The sequence below is a fragment of the Rhyacophila brunnea genome, unplaced genomic scaffold (assembly GCF_057557595.1).
Source record: "Rhyacophila brunnea isolate RB1 unplaced genomic scaffold, BYU_Rbru_1.0 scaffold_1, whole genome shotgun sequence".
In the NCBI taxonomy this organism is placed as follows: Eukaryota; Metazoa; Arthropoda; class Insecta; order Trichoptera; family Rhyacophilidae; genus Rhyacophila; species Rhyacophila brunnea.
The window spans coordinates 35,941,526-35,953,539 of NW_028232751.1; the positions used below are offsets into that span (position 1 = coordinate 35,941,526).

At 33.1% G+C, this 12,014-nt stretch overlaps 1 protein-coding gene across 1 annotated transcript in view; it reads left to right on the forward strand.

The window, feature by feature from the left end:
• The window catches only part of LOC147079718 (DNA-binding protein D-ETS-3-like), a 207,558-nt gene that overhangs the window by 143,772 nt on the left and 51,772 nt on the right, over positions 1-12,014 (forward strand). The window lies entirely within an intron of this gene.

The window sequence follows — 12,014 nt, forward strand, 5'->3', positions numbered from 1 at the left end:
AGCGTTTGCGAGACAACTCGTCTTTGATGTCGAGCAGCGCGTAAAATTGATTCGCTGGTGTTTGAAATCCCGAATGCGTGCGTATCAAAGCAAATTCGCGAGAGCTGCGATGGCCCCGGGCTTCCCAAAGCAAAGTTGTCCTTGCAAAGTGAACACTGCTCGTTTGCGGGGCCGCCTCTCTTCTCCAAGTGAATAAACTTGATTCGTGCTCGAATGAACAAGGTGTCAGAGCGGCTGGCAATATACGAGCGAGCCCCGGGCAAAGTGTTCTCAGGGCCCTTTGTTACGGAGCCCGTTTGTTTGGTGTTTGTCGACATCGCGGTGTGCTAATATCGTGTTATCGCATACCACTAGCTACTTCAAAAGCAGCGGCGCGACAACCCCCTCGCACCCCCAACCGTCAAACCACCGAATTTATTTTATCAGGCCTTTCATTACGACGCCTCTTTGCGACGCCTCGTTGCTAACGCGCGATGCCGCAAACTTTGCAGAACCCGTTGTTGAAAGGCGGCCCGGATTACGTGTAGTATCGGCTAGAAAATCCGATCGTAAAAATGACACAGTGATTTCACATAATATAATTTGACACAATATTAATATACATCATAATATATTTTAATACAATATTATTTATGTTGACATAATAACAGAGTATTGTGGGTTATTCGGAATATTAAAAATGGGTACTTATGTACTAATATCAAATTCTAGTTTAGCCGTGGCTATAATAATCGAAAAATATTGTTAAGATAAGCTACGTTTTTTAGTATCGCCATAATTTTTATTTTCATTGTTTACATACAAGTTTCTTTAAACATTCAAAAAATTCCACTATAATTTTGTTTATCAAATTTATATATTTTGAAAGTGACAAAATAAGTATATTAGGAATGCTTACGTTTAATATATCTATATATTGTATATATGGATAATTGCTAAGAATTTGAATGCCTACGATATATTACCAAATGCATATATTATGTACCAACACTTCACTTCTCGTAGCTATGAGTAATTTTCGAAACACATCCCGCGGCACTTAATTGTTTTAAACGTGTCAAACAAAGCCCCCAGCATAATTATTTGGCGCTCGGTTAAGCACAGCTCAAAGTTAGCAACTGCTACAGACTTCTCGCAGAAAAAAACTGGTGATAAGCTAGTGAGTGAAAATTGGCCGGTAGCTTTTGCCTCTTGTTACTCTCACAAAGAGATGCCTCCCGACGCCGTGTCAAAGGCGTCGATTTTCCCTGTGAAAAAAAAGCACTTGGGTGTATGCTACAGGACGTCCTGAATGTAGACTGCTATTATTATAACTGCCGTCTTGTTTTTCTTATTTAAATAGTATAATAACAGTAATGTGTTTTAACTATAAAAATAGTAATCGTTCCCATAAACCACACTTGTAATGTGATGTATGAAAAAAGAGGTTTTAGATTTATAAATAAAATTTACAACTGTGTTCCTATAAATATTAACGATGAAAATATTTTTATAATACTTTAATAGTTGTTACAATAACATGACCTTGCCATTATACATTTTTATTCGTATACCTATTATGTTGGATCTTTTGGTTGTTATATAAATATTATGAAACTATCTATCTACCAAATATTGGAATAGATAGTTTAATACAAATAATAATAATGTTAGCTTTAAGTATTTTTCTACAAATATTTTTCTACAAATATTTTTAAATAAGATATTTATTTTTTGATTTATATATTTATTATATGTTTAATTGAATCTTCCAGACAGCCTCCAGAAGAAGTCACCTATCAGATTTTTAAAAAATACTAGCATTTTTCTCAATCTATGCTCCATTTTTTCATTTCATTTTTCATCAGAAATTTATATTTCTGAATGTATTTTTAACCAGGATAGAAATCTTATAGCTTTGCGGAATGGTAAATTACCATTTCTCGTAAAAAAAAAAAAAAAAAAACTATTATGAACTAGACCAGGGGTCAGCATATGCGGTTCTTTGCATAGACGTTTGCGGCTCTTCAGACATAAACTCCAATTAACCTCATGTCAAGCAGCCTTATTTATAACATATGAGTTTATGAGATAGAGCCGCCGAACAAACTTAGACTCGTACGACAGTTCAGAGCAAGTAAAACTACACTAGCTTTTATCATACGTCCTATTAAAATAAATGTCAACAAACTTAACTTGACACCGTTCGACACAGATGCTGGTTCACTCCAGATGCAGTTAGTAGATTTAAAAATCAAGGAACTGTAGAGCAACAAATTCACAGATCTGACCAAGCGCTTGGAAGAACCCGAAAGAAGGCAATCCAATTTCATTTCTCAGCACAGGTGGACAGCTATAAAACAACTGCCTAAAATAGAAACAATAATCTTTAATACATGAATTAGTTTGCCTGAAACATATTATAAAGCGTTAAAAAAAACTAGCTGTTGGTATTCTCACAATCTTTAGGTCTACATATGCGAACAAACATTCTCATCTATCATCCAAATAAAAAATATACTCAGAAGTAGAATAACGGATGAAAATTTACAATCATGTATTCAATTATTAAAAATAAGTAGTTATTTGCCAGGTATAGTAAAGCTACTAAAAGCGATAAATGAACGCCGTTCTATTTTTTTTTTATAAAAAATTTTGAATTTTTTGTCCTAAAAATCCATATACATATGTATATTACATATATGCGGCTCTCTGGTACCTTTGTTATCCTGTTTCCCTAACAATTTGGCTTTTCTCACTTGACAAACTGCCGACCCCTGACATTGTGTTTCAATATATAGACATACACTGGATAAATAATCAATTACACATTTCGATATGAGTTGTATGTAATGATAAACATTTTATTCGACATCTTTGGTCAGCATCTTCTTTTTTCAACTTCTTATTTTTCCTTTTTTATGTTATGTCACTTAACTTAGGGTGAAATGCATAGTCATAATTACGTAAATAGGTCAGTTAATGCATTATACGTTAGTTGTAATGGTAAGTATTATAGAATATTACATACATGTATTTTAATTCCAAATTATGCATAACGTATAATATCACTTATTTACAAAAGTATGGCTATGCAATGGTATTGACATCAGCATCAGACAGAGACGTACCAAATAAAACTCAACGATCCAAAATCAACAATACATAGTCTGTGTAATGTACAGTCACAGTGTTTCTTTTATTTCCAACAATACGTGAAATGCGATTGTGATACATCAAAGAACGAATGATCGGCGCCATAAGCTAGTTACAACCCCCTACTACCTTGTGTGAGGGATGCAGCTTCCAAAAATCTAATCACCGAAACCCCGCTACATGTTTTTGTCTCTAAACCATTTACTAATATTTCGACGAATTGATGCTCATCACAGCAACTATCATAGTTTGGTAAAAATCTAAAATAACTGTTAATTCATTAACTAAAATATCACACAACATGTAATAATAATAAATTATCCACTATGTTTGATTGTGTGAAATTAGTACTATATTTTATTGTAATTAATATATTTAAAATATTATAGAAAGATAAGATAAAAAATGATACGGCATCAAAGAGAGTGTAAAAATCATTGCATCCATGCCATAAAGCGTATATTTTATAGTCGTAATGCATTGGTTAAGGATAACTTTGCCTATAACTTATACTTATCGTATAGAGGTGAACGAAAAATAGACGCAAATATCACGGCTGAAGAATCTACGGAGATAGTTTCATAAGAGCAATATTTCGTTATTATTCGACGCTTGCATTCTGACGGTGCTGCTTTACGGTAGCGAATCATGGCACCTTACGAAGGCTCAGAGCAACCGTATACTGAGCTTCGAAAACAGATGTTTGCGACGAATACTGGGTGTGCGGTGGTATGACTTTAGGAGCAACGAGGAGATAAGAGAACGCACCAAGCAGCCTCTCATCACGCTGAAAGTGAAGAGGCAATGTTGGACCTGGCTCGGCCACGTGCTGCGGATGCCAGAAGAGAACTTCAACCTGGCTTGCCTGTTCTTCAAGCCGACCGGATTAAATACAATCTACAGAGTGTATACGGCGGAGCTACGGGATGCTGGTTTGACCTGAAACGAAGCAAGAAGACTGGCGAGCGACAGGGATTCTTGGAGGCGCTGCGTGGTGTCCATATGCTCCAGTTAAGGGGCGGATATGGCAAAAGAAGAAAGAAGAAGAATATTTCGTCATTCTAATGGCAGGTCTCAAAGGTGGAGATTGTTTTGATGATTGACAATTTTTGTAGACTAAGAAGAGTTCATTCAGAAGAATAATTGAGTTGTTAACACTATTATAGGTTCGCGATGAATATGATTATTCTCTCCATAATAAGAACTTCGCCTAAAGAACGCAGTCGTACAAATGAAATTGTTTAGTACTAGAACGTTATATATCCCGATAAATAACTTATGGCTAATAATAATATATTATGATTGGAATTATAAGTAAAAGAAAGTAACACAATAGTACACTGTACTTGGTATGTAATAAGTGTAATAAAATAACAATACTTAATGAATGACACCCAGATTAAAGAATTCAAAATTCTAACGGAACTTGATAAAGCCCTACCTTAAATGCATATTTGTTAGGATTTTTTTGTGTTATTAGTAAATTATTATACAAGTAATTTAATCGATAAATCTCACCCCCCAGAATATAATAGGTATGGGTTGAAGCTTAATTTGGTACAAAAAAATATAATAAAAAATATGTTTCTGAAGTTGTTACCTATTACATACACAGGTGGTAATGTTCAATAGTATAAAATATATACATAGTTTATATATACATATAAAATATATACATGTATACAGTTTGTACACTGCTCAAAAAGTTAGACTAGAATTTTATACCATGAATATTATCATAATTATCAGCTGCAGCCAATCTACTACTTAATGAATGCTTCCCTAGGCTCTTTTCACTCGTCGGTCATTAATTCTTCTCTACCATGTACATCTAATGAACGTTGAGTTTTGTAATCCACCAGGTTTTAGGGCGATTCTGTGATCGTTTAGTGCTGTGTTGGTACAACTGTATGACTGCATTTTGTTCAGCTCTTCTCCACTCTCCTAGTGATATATTCAGAATACTGGTGACCTTTGTTAAATCGTGTACTCTTTTCTGAATCATTACCTGTAGGTTTATTTTGTGGTCTTTTCAAGTTAAACCCATTTTCGTGCGACTTCATAATTATTTGGTTAGTCTTACAATGATCAATAGGTATATTATTATTAAAAAATATATATAAATACTCATAATAATGATTTAAGGACTTGTCTCATACTAATCATATAAAAAAATGTATGTGACAAATGAACAGTCTTTCTCTAATAACTTTTGATTTGGCTTAAGTACTTAGTAATTTATTCAAGTTAAATACTACATCATTAACTGTAGTGACTTTTTTGAGCTAAATTAATCATCAGAGGGTAAATATGTAATTGCAACTACAGTATAATGACATAATAGTGTCAAAAAATCCCCCTTCCGTTAAACCAAAGACAATACAAACTAGATTCATTGGACCGAATGAAGAAGGAGGCAAAAACCGCCTTAACAATCACAGCGCTCGTGTCAAATCACCGTGACTGTGACTGGGACTGGGGGACTTCACAAAGAAACAAAAATATGAATTCACTGACTTGCGAACCTCGACAAGATACGACAGGGGATATTTTTTGTACTATCATTTTTCGACACGAAATTGATAATATCAACTTACACTAAAAATAAATTCAGATTTACACGTCATGGGTATTTTATAGCGATAAAGAAAACCCTGAATCAAATCCGCCTACTAAAAAAAAAATTCTTTTCGATTTGTGAATTTGGTTTTTTTGGGTTGGACAAAAATGATTAACAATCAATTCTTGTTATGCGTTAAATTATCTGACACATTATTGTAGTAGCTGTATGTTGTACCTATAGGCTTTATCTCAATTGAAATGTTGATTTACCCTTTATGCGCTACGTAATAATATTGTTTATTTGGATTAAAATCTAAGTTAAATCAATAAGTCTTTCTGTTGAAGGCTATCTTTAACCTTTTCACTGATTTCGTCTTTAGCTTTTAATAAATACACACAATTTGTTATTAAATAATATCACCTTTAATTCATAATATGTACCTATATCAAATAAGTACACCTACTTTAATTTACAGAAAATATTTATGGTAAGCTTTTAATCACTGTCATCTAATTATTTAAGTTATTTTAAAAACTATGAACACATAATAACACCTATATAAAACCATAATATTAATTTACAATAATGGTAGACATGTGGTAAATGTAAGGATGCCAAACGACATCCCGATGGCTGAATACCCGAAAACACAATAATTGTATATTATGTTCTCTTTAAAATGTATATAATATATTCAGAGGACTGTGATCAATGAGGTGAGATTATTCAATTTGATGTATCTATAATAAATAACTGTACTTTATAGATCGGAAATAGAATTCGTGATTTTGACTCAACCCTAAAATAAAATATTCATTATGAGTTGCACATTTCAATCTTGCAATATATTTTAGTTATGAATAACCCAGTTGCGACGACTAACCAAAATTAACAAAGACTTTTGATGTAATTTGTTGAAAAGGTCATTTTATAAGAAATTAAATACTTATAATAAACAGAAATGTTCCAGAAATTACTCATCTGTTTGATTTAAAAATCAAACACCGCCTAAAATTCAAACAATTCACTGCGTACTGAAGAGTAAAAAATGCGCTGTAACAAAGGAATCCCTCAAAGAACTATTTTTAATTGTAGCACTGGGACATTATTTTGTTGTGAGGGCACTCGAACGTTGCGGCGCGATGGTTTTAAACCCAAGCTTTTGAGCGACGCAAAAAAAATGACATGCAATTATTGCGACTACAAAAAGAGTGACAGCGAACCATCGGCTGGCGCTTATCGGCGGCGGCCAAGTGAAAGAGCGGAGCTCCGCAGATAATTGGCAGGTAATCGCAGACCACGATAATGGTTGCGTCCCCACAAACTCCTGAAATTATTCTCCCACTCCAGCGAACCACAGAAGAGGATGAAACTGCCTTTGATCAATGCACCACCACCTACTAGCTGTAAATGTGTTTCTACCACGCACAATAGGGAACCAGTGGTGTGCAATGATTTGAAAGTAGCAAGGTAGAAATAACTTAAGCTGCGGAAGATGGGGGGAGTTTTTAACGTATAAAAACGTTTATCTTTACATAGGCTTTCTTTGTTTCACTCAGGTCACTAGTCAAGTAAATCGGTTTATCTGTCAATCGAACCGATTGACTATTATGGCTACGATGGCACATTATAATATATTTTTTTTAAATTGAACCTATTATTAGTATAAATAATAAAACTTATATAGTACAGGCAACATTGTCACCCTTCTTGATCGAATTGGCATTTAGTTGCCAGTACTTAGACACAATAGAGCGAAAAATATCAGAAGCATACCATGATTTTCAATTCTTTGTTGATCAGGCGGCCTCGAAATTCTTTAACATTTCGAACCCATAATAACATACAAAAATACTATTTAACCGTAGATATCAAGAAAACCTTCTTGCGTAATATGTGAAAATGGTGCCTTATATATGAAAATTTAATAAAATCTATAATTTATCTACTACATTTAGTGACACATGTTATTTAATCTATAAGTGACAAATAAATCAAACGTTTTTTTAACATGGAACATGTTTTACTCATGATCTCCAACGCAAAAGACAGCTCGCCCGCAGCCCGCGCCCCATCCCGATTACTTACGCGCGCCGATTATTTTCATTTTATGTTCAGTGATCCGTAGCCTACATTCTGTGCGATGTATTGTTCGTCTGTTATATTTAGTTTTATTACTGTAATTAAATAATTTTCTAAAAAGTAAATCACTAATAATTAACTAATATATATTATTATAATAGTAAATAAAACTAACCTCACATAAAAAGTGCACCTATTTTTACTAGTATTATTATTAAATCAACACAAAGTGAATACTTTTCTCGTTAATATATACCAGTCACAAATTGAAACACGTACAGTAGAATATTTTCTGTAATACGCACATTACGAAGTAAGTAATAGCAAATACTTCACATGTTTAATTATAAGTTTTGTTTGTGTTATGCACGTCTCATATTTTTTTATTGACCATGCCCGGTCCTAATAAGATCATATCCACAGAGAGGATATTTGTTTTAATGGATTTTTGTTTTTACAAGAAATCGATGTAAGCCACTTGCTCAGTCTATTAGGTCCACACTCTGGCTCAAACACAAATTGAAAAACAATACGTGTATTTTCCATACCCAGGATTTGGACCCGGGACCCATGACATTATATACCTACCGACAAGTAAACCGTAAACCATCGTAGACATATAATAAATAACTGCTAATAAATCTTATAACTAACCATTTATTTGTTTTTTCTAATTGCATGTCATTTCATCAATAATTAATTTGAAAATAATTAATAATGAGGATATGAAGCCATGTGAATTGTGGGTACGTCATCGGATACTGTTGGCATTTTAAAATAAGACAGCGCAGTGAATCGATATGATACATATTTTTTTATTTGTTTGATCTATCTGTTATCAGTAATATCACGACAATGTCTCTAAAAGTCAAGGCAAGAAAGGGACAGTGGCTAAACACGATTTTAAAATGTAGTGCTAGGGTGAATGCTGAGAATCATGGATGGCCAAACGTACCAAACATCTCCATAATAAGCAAGTAACAGATTCCAGACAGACTTCCCTTGGTTCGCCTTCGTCGGATACTTCATTTTTTCAAATAGCCCGCAGAGAAGATGACAACCTGGGAAAACTCGTGATATTTAGTCTGGTCGAAAGTCAGAGAAGGCGACAAAAAGCTCCTTCCAGCTGAACAGACAAATCTTTGAATGCCACATATTTTACACTGACAAAACATCTGCGTGCCGCTGAATGCTGAAAGGGATAGTATCACCCCGCAGAGAATGTTGTCGGATGGCCAAATCATCTGAATCACGATCCTCAGTCGTGAGATCAAACGATAAATTTGGAAGAAGTGTATTGCGACATGATCCATTTCCGCGATATCTAGGTGTTACACTACATCAGAACTTAACATACTGAGCACCAGGCGCGTACACAGAAAACTGTTTTGGGGAAAGGTCCGTTTTGAAAAAATATCCATAATATTTTTTTATTGATTTTTAAGATGGCGGGAGGAGACGTAGTTATCAAAATCTAGCAAATATCACTTACTTCAACACTTTTTCCGCCTACTACTTACAGTTTCTCGTCGATTCAATCGCAGAATACTACACTTTTCTGGGTATATTTCTCTACCCAGACTCTTTGAGTCTAACGGTAAACACCTGGCCAGCAGGTATATCTAAGGGTGTTCACTCACAAGCTATTGCGATATGTCTCATCCACAAATAGTTATCGAATGATCGTGTCTTAATAGTCATAAACATTAGTACCGTTAGTGTCCGTTTGTGTCAACTGCGCTGTTTTGTCTTTTAGCATTGTAGGTTTACCCTATTGAAAAGGCATTTGACAGCCAAATCACCCGGATCACGATCTATAGTCATAAAGCCATGACGAAGTAATATTCCATTTGATTTTTTTACGTTTCTGATGTGGTCCGGACCCGAACCCTTTCGAATACGTATTCTCCCTGTCTTGGTCTCCCCTAAACATTCCCATATATTTTCTCTCATACATTACAGATAAATCAAGACAAATATATAATGCAATATATAATGGACTTACTTTATAAATTCTTATGATTCCTCAGTAGGTATATATTATTATTTACGCTGCGAAACTCTTTATAATATAGTAACTCACTGACTGTGTTCATAATTTTAATACTGAAATTTTATATATTGTAGATAAAATCATATATATTTTTTTTAATCTCTCACATAAGCACACCACTGTTAGAAACATGCCACTGTGTGTAGGATATATTATTTTTCTCGTATTGCCTCGCTTTCCCCCGCGACTGTTTTTCAAGTTAATGTTTCATGAATTCCGGCTCTCGCTTTTCTTCTGCGTCCCTCGCTTGGGGAAAGAACTGAGAGCTATTATTTCTCAGATTAAATTAGGCAAGAGTAACCGAAATGTTTTTAGGTACACTGAAACGATACATCCCATCGTATGTCTCGATTGCAATAATCGATAATATAATTCATCTATTATTTCCAACGATAAAATCTTACCGAATGTGGTCGAGAATATTAATTAATACTTTTCAATTCGGAAACGAAGCAATCTCTCATTCATTGACTGTCTTGAGACAAAATTCTTCTCTCTTTCAAATACAATTAATTACTTAATCACATTATTTTTTATTAAACTTTTATTCATTTTTATTTGATGTAAAATTTGTAACTTGCATATCAGTTATACATCTAAAATTGTAACATTCATTGACGTACAAACTCGTTTTAATCATACATACTTGGAAGACATCAGTTTTTTTCATATTATTTATTAAGATATAAACTAATTTCTTCAAGATGAAAAAATAAGCTACATTTAAAGAAATAATTGAAAATAAATAAATCCCGCATTAATTTTATTAATATAATGATTTTTAAAATTAATATATTCGTCATATTATACTTTTATTGTCGCACATATTTTGAGAGCGTTTTAATGATTATAATTAGATGCCAAAAATTAACAATAAAATTGTATTGAGGGCATTTAAAAAAATTGAAAACAGCAATTTTAATTAAAAGCAATAACCTCTTTTCTCCGAAGATTTTTTTATCCAACTTTGAAGAAGGAGGGTGCGCACACGTCCACAATCAAAGTTGAGATCGTAGATTCTTCCAAATATAAAAATTCAATCTAATCAGCTTTTCCTCCCAGCGTGTGCTTTAGAGCCTCCCGTTTGCTTATCCGATCAGCTTTTCCACCGAAAAGAAAATGTCCAAAGAAATTTTTCATATTTGCCAGATGCTGTGTATCGTTTGTTCCATTTTAAAATTCCGAAATATATTGCATGGTCACAATTAAAACTATACAATTCTTTCGCGTTTTCCGTAAGTTCATCTCTTTTATTCTATGCATTTTAAGATGTATATGTCTTACCGCTCGCCGTGACATTAAAATAAAATTCTGTGCACAAAATTTGATTGTAACCCAAAATATTACCATTACTATTTTATTACAATTTTTTCACAAAATCGCGACGAGCACGGTGGCTGCAGTAATTTTGCAGTAGTTGGCGTAGGTTCGAATCCAACTTCCGACAAATATTTTTATATTTTATTTTATTAAGTACTAATATGTATTTTTTAAATTATTAATTTATATTTTTAACCTTAGTAAGACAAATATACGTTAAAATATTCCTTAATAAGTGAATACTAGACTAAAAAAAACTAATATGTATTTCTTAAATTATTAATGGTTCGAATCCAACTTCCGACATATATTTTTATATTTTATTTTATTACTAATATGTATTTCTTAAAATTTTAATTAATATTTTTAACCTTAGAAAGACAAATATACGATAATAAGTGAATACTAGACTAAAATTGACGATAGAAAATATTCTTCTACTTATAAAATATCAAAAACTGTGTATGGTTTAATGGCATAATTATAGATATTTAATAAAAATGAATATTTTTTGACTATTATATAATATGACTTGGATTTAGTGTTTAATTGAATTTTAAAAAGTAACAAACACTATCTATATCAGTGGTTAGTAACCTTTTGAGAGACTGGGTAAAACATATACATATTCAAATGTACTTCCATGTAGCGGATGTACTCAGAATCAGGCTACTGATGTTTTTTATCTTTCACATTTCTTTCAATAGGTATGTTAGTAAACAATGGCAGACTGCTCGATTCTTGACCATGGATCGAGGAATCTAACCTCATAATATCATTCGCATGCTTTTTTTCATAAGTCACGTCTGTGTGACAATAATAATATGCATTATAGTTTTCACGTAAATGTAACATGCATTC